Here is a 15,889-nt window from a genome sequence, read left to right on the forward strand (position 1 = left end):
ACTTTCTATTAACATTGTATAAAACTTATTTTGATTATGTATGCATGATTTATAGATGTACATGTTCTTTGATCTAATCGAATATCATGAGAAGTCCAATGTTCTAGCTTATCTTTGTTATAATCGATCTACAATTATTTGCAAATTCACATACGTACCATTGCCCAACCTAAGGATTAACATGCCGGTTAGCATAGGTATGAGAGGGTCTAGTAGAAAGTCTTGATACATGTATATCATGTATTCTGAAAAATGATTCCTTCAATCCAATATTTTTTTTATTTTTGAGAAGCCATCAGTCCACTCTTTAACGTACATCATGTGTGCAGCACACTTTTTGCATTTATTTCCATAAAAAAATTGCGACACTTCAATCTACGAAGATCCATAGGAGGTGACCAGAGCCTGGCTATGAGATGTGTGTGATCATCTGCGACAAGATGGAAGACGATTACCCAAACAACAGACCACACTCATGCACACAATCTGAGGAAAATGTCGAGCATCATTTCAATGAAAATGTAATTTCCACTTTTCGCCAAGTGCAACTCGGTGAAAATGTGCAAGTCGCATTATTCGCTAAAATGAACTCGCGCTATTCAAAATGAGTAGATTCCTTATACATCATAGACACTTTGGCCAACCCATGTGTCACTCAAATTTTTTGACTCCCTAACATACTACTGAATATGTTCACCGGGTACTCATATGCCACTAACGTCTGTTTATCGTAAGTTTATCGTCAAGTGGAAGTTGGAAGACATTTTTCCCTTGGCACAGCAGAAAATAATATATGCAGTTTTTATCGTTTCTATTGGATTTTTTCATTTGACCGGAGAATGAACAACATCAGTTTTTCCCTTTTTGCAAAGCTTAAAAACAAATTAAAATTGGACAGAGGGCCTTTAGTCCTGGTTGATACTTAGAAAATAGAAAATTATATTTTTATACAAAAAGTTCAAAACTCAATTTGGCTACATTGTTTGTAATGGAAATATTCAGCTATATGCCCAAGTTCACCACATTATCATAAACTATGGAATGAATATGGTCATCGCATTGGTCATTTGAGACTAATTTTTTCATGGAAAAAAGTGTAAATAGTATGGCATCAAATGTAAAAGTTGTCAGCATAAAATTATCCATCTCGTCAAAATGAACAACATTGATTTTTGAGGCATCTTTATCTGAGGTCGTGTGCAACCGCTACAGCCAAAACAATGCATTGTAGCTAAGACACCCTTTTGCCGAGTGGGACACTCAGTGAAGACCCCGTTTTCCGAGTTTAGCACTCGACAACACCCTGATTGCTGAGTTTTGTTGTTTTACCGAGTGTTTCGTTGACAATACTCGGAGAAGTACCTGTTTGCCGAGTTTTAATTTTTGCCGAGTACTTCTTTGGTAGGAACTCGGCAAAGATACTATTGCCGACTACCTAATTGCACTTGGCTAAGACAAAAATTCCAGTAGTGAAGCGTTGAAGGAGCGAGTGCTTGTGTTTAGCCAGTTTCTTGAACCATTGGACTTGATCATGGAACAGCCGAGGAAAGAGTTCAACTGGACTAAAGACATCGAGCTCCTGTATATGAGTGGAAACGTCTCTGTTAAAACCTGCAAGGCCTTGATGGTGGACTTCAATGATATCGAGAGCGAGTCCAAGGTGATGCTTGCATGTACCAAGGTGTGTGGAGAAGGTGTCACCCTCTTTGGTGCGTCGTGTGTGGTGCTCCTCGATGTTGTGTGGAACCCTTTTGCCCAAAGGCAGGCGATTTGATGTGCATATCGAATTGGCCAGCAGAAGATTGTCCATACATACAATCTAATCGTACAAGGAACGCAAGAGAAGGGCAAATATGATATATAAGCTAAGAAAGACCAAATGTCCAAATTGTTCTTTTCAAGTGAGGCACAGCCTTCGGAGTGCAACCCGTCACCAGAATCTATTTCCAATGATAGGATTTTGGAACAAATGACGGAAGATGAAAATCTGAAAGAGATTTTTGTGAACATTCTCCCATTGTAGTGACAATAGAACTTATAGATCCCTGGTAAATGGAAGCTTCTAAGTTCCATCAGATTCTGAATTTATGGATTCTTCAACAAAAGAAGTAAATTATTTTCAAGGTACGGAAAATAGAAATTCTAAATTGAGATCGTATATGTGGTACGCCTCCCCGCTGGAGCCGGCGGCATGAGCCGGCCGTGCCATCCGATTCTGGCTTCCTGACCGTGCTACCACACCATGACTACCCGTTTGTATCCCCTTTGGCTTGTCGCTGACTCTCTATCAGGCCAAGAAAGAGGGTGGGGGAGATGGCATCCTTGCGGCAGTGAGATTCCACGAACGATTCTGAGTGGGAGGAGATAAGCTTGACGTGGTGATGAGGTTCGGGGGCTCATTTGTGTCGTTGGCAATAAGGATGGAGGAGGTGGTAGGGCTCATCCTTGGTCGTCAGGCAATGACTCAGTATACGTATGTCTCCTCTATCTATTTCTAGGAATACTATACTCCCCTATAATCGTTTACAAATTTGTGAGAACAAGTCATGGGAGGTTAATACTGAAGTATATAGATTAAGCTCCAATATATTACGCTCATCAAATACTTCAAGTATACGTTATTCTCCTAACATCACTTGCCGAATTCCTTTCTATTTGTTTTTATGCCACCTCGTCCCAATCCTTTAATTATGCATGTGCTAAATAGAACGAGAAAAAAATTAGATGAAAGGGTTGCCTCCTACCTAGCAGCGCCTGACCTTCCTCTCAGGAGGCTAACCCAGGGGTGCGCCCCAACCAGTAGTATGGATTATGGTCCATAACACTAGCTCTGTGGCACCTTCTCTCTCTAATTTCTCAATTTTATCACTTGGTTGTGATCAATTTGATGTAATCTTAGGTATGTTTTATTGTGTGATAATTTTGACTTTCTATTAACATTGTATAAAACTTATTTTGATTATGTATGCATGATTTATAGATGTACATGTTCTTTGATCTAATCGAATATCATGAGAAGTCCAATGTTCTAGCTTATCTTTGTTATAATCGATCTACAATTATTTGCAAATTCACATACGTACCATTGCCCAACCTAAGGATTAACATGCCGGTTAGCATAGGTATGAGAGGGTCTAGTAGAAAGTCTTGATACATGTATATCATGTATTCTGAAAAATGATTCCTTCAATCCAATATTTTTTTTATTTTTGAGAAGCCATCAGTCCACTCTTTAACGTACATCATGTGTGCAGCACACTTTTTGCATTTATTTCCATAAAAAAATTGCGACACTTCAATCTACGAAGATCCATAGGAGGTGACCAGAGCCTGGCTATGAGATGTGTGTGATCATCTGCGACAAGATGGAAGACGATTACCCAAACAACAGACCACACTCATGCACACAATCTGAGGAAAATGTCGAGCATCATTTCAATGAAAATGTAATTTCCACTTTTCGCCAAGTGCAACTCGGTGAAAATGTGCAAGTCGCATTATTCGCTAAAATGAACTCGCGCTATTCAAAATGAGTAGATTCCTTATACATCATAGACACTTTGGCCAACCCATGTGTCACTCAAATTTTTTGACTCCCTAACATACTACTGAATATGTTCACCGGGTACTCATATGCCACTAACGTCTGTTTATCGTAAGTTTATCGTCAAGTGGAAGTTGGAAGACATTTTTCCCTTGGCACAGCAGAAAATAATATATGCAGTTTTTATCGTTTCTATTGGATTTTTTCATTTGACCGGAGAATGAACAACATCAGTTTTTCCCTTTTTGCAAAGCTTAAAAACAAATTAAAATTGGACAGAGGGCCTTTAGTCCTGGTTGATACTTAGAAAATAGAAAATTATATTTTTATACAAAAAGTTCAAAACTCAATTTGGCTACATTGTTTGTAATGGAAATATTCAGCTATATGCCCAAGTTCACCACATTATCATAAACTATGGAATGAATATGGTCATCGCATTGGTCATTTGAGACTAATTTTTTCATGGAAAAAAGTGTAAATAGTATGGCATCAAATGTAAAAGTTGTCAGCATAAAATTATCCATCTCGTCAAAATGAACAACATTGATTTTTGAGGCATCTTTATCTGAGGTCGTGTGCAACCGCTACAGCCAAAACAATGCATTGTAGCTAAGACACCCTTTTGCCGAGTGGGACACTCAGTAAAGACCCCGTTTTCCGAGTTTAGCACTCGACAACACCCTGATTGCTGAGTTTTGTTGTTTTACCTAGTGTTTCGTTGACAATACTCGGAGAAGTACCTGTTTGCCGAGTTTTAATTTTTGCCGAGTACTTCTTTGGTAGGAACTCGGCAAAGATACTATTGCCGACTACCTAATTGCACTTGGCTAAGACAAAAATTCCAGTAGTGAAGCATTGAACGAGCGAGTGCTTGTGTTTAGCCAGTTTCTTGAACCATTGGACTTGATCATGGAACAGCCGAGGAAAGAGTTCAACTGGACTAAAGACATCGAGCTCCTGTATATGAGTGGAAACGTCTCTGTTAAAACCTGCAAGGCCTTGATGGTGGACTTCAATGATATCGAGAGCGAGTCCAAGGTGATGCTTGCATGTACCAAGGTGTGTGGAGAAGGTGTCACCCTCTTTGGTGCGTCGTGTGTGGTGCTCCTCGATGTTGTGTGGAACCCTTTTGCCCAAAGGCAGGCGATTTGATGTGCATATCGAATTGGCCAGCAGAAGATTGTCCATACATACAATCTAATCGTACAAGGAACGCAAGAGAAGGGCAAATATGATATATAAGCTAAGAAAGACCAAATGTCCAAATTGTTCTTTTCAAGTGAGGCACAGCCTTCGGAGTGCAACCCGTCACCAGAATCTATTTCCAATGATAGGATTTTGGAACAAATGACGGAAGATGAAAATCTGAAAGAGATTTTTGTGAACATTCTCCCATTGTAGTGACAATAGAACTTATAGATCCCTGGTAAATGGAAGCTTCTAAGTTCCATCAGATTCTGAATTTATGGATTCTTCAACAAAAGAAGTAAATTATTTTCAAGGTACGGAAAATAGAAATTCTAAATTGAGATCGTATATGTGGTACGCCTCCCCGCTGGAGCCGGCGGCATGAGCCGGCCGTGCCATCCGATTCTGGCTTCCTGACCGTGCTACCACACCATGACTACCCGTTTGTATCCCCTTTGGCTTGTCGCTGACTCTCTATCAGGCCAAGACAGAGGGTGGGGGAGATGGCATCCTTGCGGCAGTGAGATTCCACGAACGATTCTGAGTGGGAGGAGATAAGCTTGACGTGGTGATGAGGTTCAGGGGCTCATTTGTGTCGTTGGCAACAAGGATGGAGGAGGTGGTAGGGCTCATCCTTGGTCGTCAGGCAATGACTCAGTATACGTATGTCTCCTCTATCTATTTCTAGGAATCCTATACTCCCCTATAATCGTTTACAAATTTGTGAGAACAAGTCATGGGAGGTTAATACTGAAGTATATAGATTAAGCTCCAATATATTACGCTCATCAAATACTTCAAGTATACGTTATTCTCCTAACATCACTTGCCGAATTCCTTTCTATTTGTTTTTATGCCACCTCGTCCCAATCCTTTAATTATGCATGTGCTAAATAGAACGAGAAAAAAAATTAGGTGAAAGGGTTGCCTCCTACATAGCAGCGCCTGACCTTCCTCTCAGGAGGCTAACCCAGGGGTGCGCCCCAACCAGTAGTATGGATTATGGTCCATAACACTAGCTCTGTGGCACCTTCTCTCTCTAATTTCTCAATTTTATCACTTGGTTGTGATCAATTTGATGTAATCTTAGGTATGTTTTATTGTGTGATAATTTTGACTTTCTATTAACATTGTATAAAACTTATTTTGATTATGTATGCATGATTTATAGATGTACATGTTCTTTGATCTAATCGAATATCATGAGAAGTCCAATGTTCTAGCTTATCTTTGTTATAATCGATCTACAATTATTTGCAAATTCACATACGTACCATTGCCCAACCTAAGGATTAACATGCCGGTTAGCATAGGTATGAGAGGGTCTAGTAGAAAGTCTTGATACATGTATATCATGTATTCTGAAAAATGATTCCTTCAATCCAATATTTTTTTTATTTTTGAGAAGCCATCAGTCCACTCTTTAACGTACATCATGTGTGCAGCACACTTTTTGCATTTATTTCCATAAAAAAATTGCGACACTTCAATCTACGAAGATCCATAGGAGGTGACCAGAGCCTGGCTATGAGATGTGTGTGATCATCTGCGACAAGATGGAAGACGATTACCCAAACAACAGACCACACTCATGCACACAATCTGAGGAAAATGTCGAGCATCATTTCAATGAAAATGTAATTTCCACTTTTCGCCAAGTGCAACTCGGTGAAAATGTGCAAGTCGCATTATTCGCTAAAATGAACTCGCGCTATTCAAAATGAGTAGATTCCTTATACATCATAGACACTTTGGCCAACCCATGTGTCACTCAAATTTTTTGACTCCCTAACATACTACTGAATATGTTCACCGGGTACTCATATGCCACTAACGTCTGTTTATCGTAAGTTTATCGTCAAGTGGAAGTTGGAAGACATTTTTCCCTTGGCACAGCAGAAAATAATATATGCAGTTTTTATCGTTTCTATTGGATTTTTTCATTTGACCGGAGAATGAACAACATCAGTTTTTCCCTTTTTGCAAAGCTTAAAAACAAATTAAAATTGGACAGAGGGCCTTTAGTCCTGGTTGATACTTAGAAAATAGAAAATTATATTTTTATACAAAAAGTTCAAAACTCAATTTGGCTACATTGTTTGTAATGGAAATATTCAGCTATATGCCCAAGTTCACCACATTATCATAAACTATGGAATGAATATGGTCATCGCATTGGTCATTTGAGACTAATTTTTTCATGGAAAAAAGTGTAAATAGTATGGCATCAAATGTAAAAGTTGTCATCATAAAATTATCCATCTCGTCAAAATGAACAACATTGATTTTTGAGGCATCTTTATCTGAGGTGGTGTGCAACCGCTACAGCCAAAACAATGCATTGTAGCTAAGACACCCTTTTGCCGAGTGGGACACTCAGTGAAGACCCCGTTTTCCGAGTTTAGCACTCGACAACACCCTGATTGCTGAGTTTTGTTGTTTTACCTAGTGTTTCGTTGACAATACTCGGAGAAGTACCTGTTTGCCGAGTTTTAATTTTTGCCGAGTACTTCTTTGGTAGGAACTCGGCAAAGATACTATTGCCGACTACCTAATTGCACTTGGCTAAGACAAAAATTCCAGTAGTGAAGCGTTGAAGGAGCGAGTGCTTGTGTTTAGCCAGTTTCTTGAACCATTGGACTTGATCATGGAACAGCCGAGGAAAGAGTTCAACTGGACTAAAGACATCGAGCTCCTGTATATGAGTGGAAACGTCTCTGTTAAAACCTGCAAGGCCTTGATGGTGGACTTCAATGATATCGAGAGCGAGTCCAAGGTGATGCTTGCATGTACCAAGGTGTGTGGAGAAGGTGTCACCCTCTTTGGTGCGTCGTGTGTGGTGCTCCTCGATGTTGTGTGGAACCCTTTTGCCCAAAGGCAGGCGATTTGATGTGCATATCGAATTGGCCAGCAGAAGATTGTCCATACATACAATCTAATCGTAGAAGGAACGCAAGAGAAGGGCAAATATGATATATAAGCTAAGAAAGACCAAATGTCCAAATTGTTCTTTTCAAGTGAGGCACAGCCTTCGGAGTGCAACCCGTCACCAGAATCTATTTCCAATGATAGGATTTTGGAACAAATGACGGAAGATGAAAATCTGAAAGAGATTTTTGTGAACATTCTCCCATTGTAGTGACAATAGAACTTATAGATCCCTGGTAAATGGAAGCTTCTAAGTTCCATCAGATTCTGAATTTATGGATTCTTCAACAAAAGAAGTAAATTATTTTCAAGGTACGGAAAATAGAAATTCTAAATTGAGATCGTATATGTGGTACGCCTCCCCGCTGGAGCCGGCGGCATGAGCCGGCCGTGCCATCCGATTCTGGCTTCCTGACCGTGCTACCACACCATGACTACCCGTTTGTATCCCCTTTGGCTTGTCGCTGACTCTCTATCAGGCCAAGAAAGAGGGTGGGGGAGATGGCATCCTTGCGGCAGTGAGATTCCACGAACGATTCTGAGTGGGAGGAGATAAGCTTGACGTGGTGATGAGGTTCGGGGGCTCATTTGTGTCGTTGGCAACAAGGATGGAGGAGGTGGTAGGGCTCATCCTTGGTCGTCAGGCAATGACTCAGTATACGTATGTCTCCTCTATCTATTTCTAGGAATACTATACTCCCCTATAATCGTTTACAAATTTGTGAGAACAAGTCATGGGAGGTTAATACTGAAGTATATAGATTAAGCTCCAATATATTACGCTCATCAAATACTTCAAGTATACGTTATTCTCCTAACATCACTTGCCGAATTCCTTTCTATTTGTTTTTATGCCACCTCGTCCCAATCCTTTAATTATGCATGTGCTAAATAGAACGAGAAAAAAAATTAGGTGAAAGGGTTGCCTCCTACATAGCAGCGCCTGACCTTCCTCTCAGGAGGCTAACCCAGGGGTGCGCCCCAACCAGTAGTATGGATTATGGTCCATAACACTAGCTCTGTGGCACCTTCTCTCTCTAATTTCTCAATTTTATCACTTGGTTGTGATCAATTTGATGTAATCTTAGGTATGTTTTATTGTGTGATAATTTTGACTTTCTATTAACATTGTATAAAACTTATTTTGATTATGTATGCATGATTTATAGATGTACATGTTCTTTGATCTAATCGAATATCATGAGAAGTCCAATGTTCTAGCTTATCTTTGTTATAATCGATCTACAATTATTTGCAAATTCACATACGTACCATTGCCCAACCTAAGGATTAACATGCCGGTTAGCATAGGTATGAGAGGGTCTAGTAGAAAGTCTTGATACATGTATATCATGTATTCTGAAAAATGATTCCTTCAATCCAATATTTTTTTTTATTTTTGAGAAGCCATCAGTCCACTCTTTAACGTACATCATGTGTGCAGAACACTTTTTGCATTTATTTCCATAAAAAAATTGCGACACTTCAATCTACGAAGATCCATAGGAGGTGACCAGAGCCTGGCTATGAGATGTGTGTGATCATCTGCGACAAGATGGAAGACGATTACCCAAACAAGAGACCACACTCATGCGCACAATCTGAGGAAAATGTCGAGCATCATTTCAATGAAAATGTAATTTCCACTTTTCGCCAAGTGCAACTCGGTGAAAATGTGCAAGTCGCATTATTCGCTAAAATGAACTCGTGCTATTCAAAATGAGTAGATTCCTTATACATCATAGACACTTTGGCCAACCCATGTGTCACTCAATTTTTTTGACTCCCTAACATGCTACTGAATATGTTCACCAGGTACTCATATGACACTAACGTCTGTTTATTGTAAGTTTATCGTCAAGTGGAAGTTGGAAGACATTTTTTCCCTTGGCACAGCAGAAAATAATATATGCAGTTTTTATCTTTTCTATTGGATTTTTCATTTGACCGGAGAATGAACAACATCAGTTTTTTCCTTTTTGCAAAGCCTAAAAACAAATTAAAATTGGACAGAGGGCCTTTAGTCCTGGTTGATACTTAGAAAATAGAAAATTATATTTTTGTACAAAAAGTTCAAAACTCTATTTGGCTACATTGTTTGTAATGGAAATATTCACCTATATGCCCAAGTTCACCACATTATCATAAACTATGGAATGAATATGGTCATCGCATTGGTCATTTGAGACTAATTTTTTCGTGGAAAAAGTGTAAATAGTATGGCATCAAATGTAAAAGTTGTCAGCATAAAATTATCCATCTCGTCAAAATGAACAACTTTGATTTTTGAGGCATCTTCATCTGAGTTCGTGTGCAACCGCTACAGCCAAAACAATGCATTGTAGCTAAGACACCCTTTTGCCGAGTGGGACACTCAGTAAAGACCTCGTTTTCCGAGTTTAGCACTCGGCAACGCCCTGATTGCTGAGTTTTGTTGTTTTACCGAGTGTTTCGTTGACAATACTCGGAAAAGTACCTGTTTGCCGAGTTTTAATTTTTGCCGAGTACTTCTTTGGTAGGAACCCGGCAAAGATACTATTGCCGACTACCTAATTGCACTTGGCTAAGACGAAAATTCCAGTAGTGAAGCTTTGAAGTAGCGAGTGCTTGTGTTTAGCCAGTTTCTTGAACCATTGGGCTTGATCGTGGAACAACTGAGGAAAGAGTTCAACTGGACTAATGACAACGAGCTCCTGTATATGAGTGGAAACGTCTCTGTTAAAACACGCAAGGCCTTGATGGTGGACTTCAATGATATCGAGAGCGAGGCCAAGGTGATGCTTGCACTACCAAGGTGTGTGGAGAAGGTATCACCCTCTTTGGAGCGTCGCGTGTGGTGCTCCTCGATGATGTGTGGAACCCTTCTGCCCAAAGGCGGGCGATTTGATGTGCGTATCGAATTGGTCAGCAGAAGATTGTCCATACATACAATCTAATCGTAGAAGGAACACAAGAGAAGGGAAAATATGATATATAAGCTAAGAAATACCAAATGTCGAAATTGTTCTTTTCAAGTGAGGCACAACCTGCGGAGTGCAACCCGTCATCAGAATCTATTTCCAATGACAGGATTTTGGAACAAATGATGGAAGACGAAAATCTGAAATAGATTTTTGTGAATATTCTCCCATTGTAGTGACAATAGAACTTATAGATCTCTGGTAAATGGAAGTCTCTAAGATTAGAATGTTGCAATTTCCATATTTGTTAGTGGTACTTATCATATTATATCATTAGTGGACAAGTAGATGTTCCATCAGATTCTGAATTTATGGATTCTTCAAGAAACACTGGTAGAAAAATGGCCTGTTGTCCCGGTTCCTGAACCGGGACTAAAGTGTCGGTACTAATGCCATGTCCCTTTAGTCCCGGTTCAATCCAGAACCGGGACTGATGGTCCTCCACGTGGCCTGTGCGCGGAGCCTAGGCAGGAGACCCTTTGGTCCCGGTTGGTGGCACCAACCGGGACCAATAGGCATCCACGCGTCAGCATTTCTGTGGCTGGGATTTTTGTATTTTTAAAGGGGGGGGGGGGTTTGGGGGTTTTGGGGGATTAATTTAGGTGTTTCATATATTGTGTTAGCTAGCTATAATTAATAGAGAGAAGTGTCCTCTCTTATGTCCGTGCTTGGTCGACGCTACGTACTATACATACGTATAGAGAGGACTAGACACGCTAGCTAGCTAGGAAGAAAACGAAGGAAACAGAAGATCGTCATGAACATATATGCATACAGAGAGAAGTGATATCGACAACCTCTCCTTCTCCGAGAGATTGGTCGAACTACAAGTTCTCATATATCTATCCAACACTACCGGCTACATATATACAATAATTATCTCTTACAAATATAATCATACGGACTCATGGTCCACATAGTATTCTCCGTCTTCAGCGATCACGTGGTCAAGAAAGAATGCTGCCAATTCCTCTTGAATTGCTCGCATGCGAGCTGGTGCTAGGAGTTCATCCCGCTTCCGAAACATCTAACTTGAAGAAGGGGGTCAATACATATATATATATGAATGAATGAAACTCAAAACAAATGATGGTAATAAAATAAAATTGTGAATGTTGTTATTTACGTACTTCATATTGTTCGTCAGAGTACCCGCCCCGCTCACAGGTCGTGTGGCGGATGTACTCGCAGACGTAGTATCCACAGAAATCATTCCCTTGTTCCTACCACAACCACTTTACAAGAAATAGAGGTCAATCAAACTGATAAGCAAGAATGCTAAATGGTATTGATGAAACTAGCGCTTGAATCACTAGGAGATGCGCGGAACATGCTACTATAGTACTTACTTTCGGGTGTCTAAATTCCAGCTCCTTCGGCAGTCCCGGAACTTTTCTGGTGAATTTTCTCCAAACCCTGCCGGACAAAGAAAACAATTACTTGATATCAGGAAATGAACAAAGTTGCTGATATGGTGGATAATGATCGATTTAACTTACTTCTTGAGGATTTCAGTCATGTCCGCATACTCCTGAGGATCTTTTCGTTTAGAGTCCAAGACGGTTACTACTCCCTGCTCAAGCCTAATCTCTAGGAGAATATAGTGGAAACTGCACATGCATGCATAACACATCAATTACATTACTATATCCTGGACTAATATATAAGGGAAACCGAATATGCACAAGAAAGTAACACTCATTTGAAGTTGTAAGGAAAGAGTATTATATCTTTGTTTTCATTTTTTTTGAATGATCTTAGCAAGTTGGCCTCGGTATCTCCGAGACGATGTTCAACCTCAGTTGCATCTATGAGATATGTGTTAACGAACCCAATATCACCGATTTGTCTTTTCTTCAATTCGGCGATCTTCAATCTGCATAATATAGTGAGGATAATTATAAATACATGCAATGAAAGAGATGAGCTGTATAGAGACATAATGACAGAAGTAGTAGTACTTACAGACAGTAGCAGGTGATCGTTGTTTTATTGAGGGCCAATTGATTAAAAAAATGATAGAACTCCTCAAATGGAATAGGCAACAGTTCAATTCCAACGAGGTCATGCTCCGGTTTAACTCTCGCATACAAAGTACTCCTCCCCCCAGACTCTCTGCATATTTTCAAGTACCAATCATGTAATCTTCGCATCATCGTTGTTAAAGATTTTTCATCTTTGACGAGAGGCTTCCCGTAGTCGTATCTATGTATCTACACCTCCACGGGATCATAATGTACATCGCCGGGCAGGTAATCGTCAACATTGCCATAACCGGGCACCATCCTCGGATCGACGATGTCGCTAGGCACCTTGACCGGGGGGCACGATTGCTTCGCTTGTTCGCCGAGCTGGGCAAATTATTTCCCAGCTGCTCGTCGTTCTTTCGGCCTTTGATCACTGACTGTACTTCCCGACCGCTCTGCTTCGGCCCATGTCTTTGCAATAATGCGCTCATAGTTGCCTTTCGGCGGAGACTTGGGTGGTTTTGCCAGGGCAGCCAGAGTGCGCTTCACTTTCACCGGATCTACCTTCTCCTCCGGAGATGGATGTCTCTTTGCTTTCAACCCTTGAAACCAGTCATCCACTTCGGTTCGCGTGATCTTCGCGTTCTCCTCTGGGGTCCTCTCGTATGGTAACTTCTGTGGACTCTTCAGAGAAGGACCGAATCTGTATGTCCTCTCGCCTCTGGTTGTACTGCTAGACGCCGGCCGAGCAGATGAAGCGGTTGTCTTCTTTACTTTCTTACGAGGCAGAGGATAAGGACTATGACACGCCGGAGCAGCTGCTGGTGCGGCGGCGGGTCTCTTCCGCCCTTGCTGACGAGGCGGAGAAGGAGGAGGCTGCCTGCTCGGGCGCACCGGCGCAGGCGGAGTGCCACCACGCGCCGGAGAAGGAGCCGGCCGTGGGCCCTGATCGTCACTCGCCGGAGGAGGAGGCGATGAAGGAGGCGGAGTGCCCTGACTCTCCGGAGGAGGAGGAGGAGGAGGCGGAGGCGTCCAGTTCGGAAGGTTGATGAGCTCCTTCTGCCATAGGCATGGAGTCTTCAGAGCAGACCCCAGCCGAGTCTCCCCTTCACCGGTAGGGTGGTCAAGCTGGAGGTCTCAAATCCCTCCGTTATTTCATCCACCATCACCCTAGCAAATCCTTCTGGAATCGGCCGACAGTGAAAAGTTGCGCCGGGTTCAGTAGGATAAACAGAGCCAACAGCCGCCTTGACCTTCAAATTCATCCATTGCGTCATAAGGTGGCAATTTTGAGACTCCATGATAGCATCCACGGGACAGCTGGCAGGAGCCGTCAAGGCATGCTCCGGCTGAAGCAGCTCAGTGGAAGCCATGCTGCTTCTGCGCTGAGATGGCGGGGTAGCTTCGGGGGAAGCTTCGGCAGTACGTTTGCTGCGATTTGCTTCTCGTTCCTCTATCGCGTCTACCCTTGCTTGCAGCGCCTACATTTTGGTCTGCTGCACTTTTTTCCTCCTCTCATGGGATTTGTAACTGCCTGCGTCCGGAAACCCAACCTTCCACGGAATGGAGCCTGGCGTGCCTCGTGTCCGTCCAGGGTGCTCAGGATTCCCGACTGGTATGTCCATTTGATCATTCGTCCAAATGCACTTCCCTGTTACAGGGTCCAAGGTTCCGCCAGCCCCGAAGAACCAAGTCCGGCAACGGTCTGGCCAGCTAATTGTCTCTGGTTCGATCCCTTTATCAACCAGATCATTCTCAGTCTTGGCCCACTTAGGCCGGGCTACGAGGTAGCCACCTGACCCCGTGCGATGGTGATGCTTCTTCTTCGCAGCATTTTGCTTGTTTGTCGCCGACATCTTCTTACTCTTTTCCGATGTCTTATGGGCCACAAATGCGGGCCAGCGATCTCTGATCTTCTCATATCTGCCCTTGAATTCTGGTGTCTCATTATTTTCGACAAACTTATTCAGCTCTTTCTTCCACCTCCTGAATAGTTCTGCCATCCTCTTAAGAGAAAAAGACTTGATTAATTGCTCTTTAACTGGGTTCTCTGGATTATCCTCTGGTGGTAGGGTGAAATTTGACTTCAGCTCAGTCCAAAGATCATTTTTCTGCATATCATTGACATAAGAAACCTCAGGGTCTTCTGTAGCCGGCTTAAACCATTGCTGGATGCTTATGGGGATGTTGTCCCTAACCAGAACCCCGCACTGAGCAACAAATGCGTTCTTTGTTCGGATGGGTTCAATTGGTTGGCCGTCGGGCGCGATTTCTATGATATCAAACTTTTCATCCAAGCTCAACTTTTTCTTCGGGCCTCATCTCTTTACCGAAGTTGTGCTTGATCCGGAGGGCTAGAAAAAAGAACAAAGACTTAATTAATATGTGCACATACCAAAACAATGAATGCATCAATCAGCTAGTCAGCACAGGCTTAACTAATATATATACCTAGCCGGACTCGGTTCGGTCACCGGAGTCGTCATCACGGTCTCCTTCTTGCACCGGCATTGGGTCACCGGAGCCGGCCTCATGTTCTTCTTCTTGCACCGGCATTAGGTCACCGTAGCCAGCTTCTTCACCCTCTCCTTCCAGACCATCGGTGTTGTTGAGAAACAACGAGACGGCATCACTTCCTTCTGCGATTATGTCCCTCAACAACGCTTCTTTTGCTTCGTCTCGTGCGGTGTCCATAGTTTCTACAAATATTTACAACATGGCAATTATTATTCAAACATGACAGATGGATATATTAGTGCCAAACATAGAACTAGCTACGTAATCATAGTAAGGAATCATATATATTAATTAGTGGCCTCGACCCCCCCGCCCACGTGTTGAAGCTATCGGGAGGGGGTATATATCGGCAACGACGACACTACATCTATATGTCCCTCGATGACCCTCGTTCCCGATAAAAAAAGAGGAAGAAGAAGAAAAAAAAGAGGAGAAGAAAGAATAGAGGAGAAGAACTCCTCTATTCTTTCTTCTCCTCTTTTTTTTCTTCTTCCTCTTCTTATTTTATCCTCTTCTTCCTCTCATGTTGGAGAGGATCGCCGAGGGGTCGGGAGGTTGCCTAGTGTCAAAGGATTCAACAAAACCATGTCTTCATCATTAGGCGAAAGTAACAGGTGCATGATGGTACGAAGCTCTCCAAAGTTATTTTGGAACGGAGTCCTAGATAGGATAATTCGCTTTTTGGTACAAAGTTCAGCAAGAACCTTCCAAATATTGTTATTTGGAAGGCCTTTGCTGAAATTCATACAAAAAGACAAATTATCCTATCCGGGACACCATTC

The 15,889-nt window shown here is 41.9% G+C and overlaps 4 pseudogenes; all 4 read left to right on the top strand.

Moving 5' to 3' along the window:
• Window positions 1–1,531: 1,531 nt before the first annotated feature.
• LOC147967600 (SNF2 domain-containing protein CLASSY 3-like) lies at window positions 1,532–2,023 on the top strand (annotated as a pseudogene).
• A 2,433-nt stretch (window positions 2,024–4,456) lies between these two features.
• On the top strand, window positions 4,457–4,948 carry LOC147967601 (SNF2 domain-containing protein CLASSY 3-like; annotated as a pseudogene).
• Window positions 4,949–7,382: 2,434 nt separating this feature from the next.
• On the top strand, window positions 7,383–7,874 carry LOC147967602 (SNF2 domain-containing protein CLASSY 3-like; annotated as a pseudogene).
• Window positions 7,875–8,232: 358 nt separating this feature from the next.
• LOC125506642 (SNF2 domain-containing protein CLASSY 4-like) lies at window positions 8,233–10,799 on the top strand (annotated as a pseudogene).
• The last annotated feature ends 5,090 nt before the right edge of the window (window positions 10,800–15,889 follow it).

This window comes from Triticum urartu, chromosome 5A, assembly GCF_056163025.1.
Source record: "Triticum urartu cultivar PI428250 chromosome 5A, HENAU_Tu73, whole genome shotgun sequence".
NCBI lineage: Eukaryota > Viridiplantae > Streptophyta > Magnoliopsida > Poales > Poaceae > Triticum > Triticum urartu.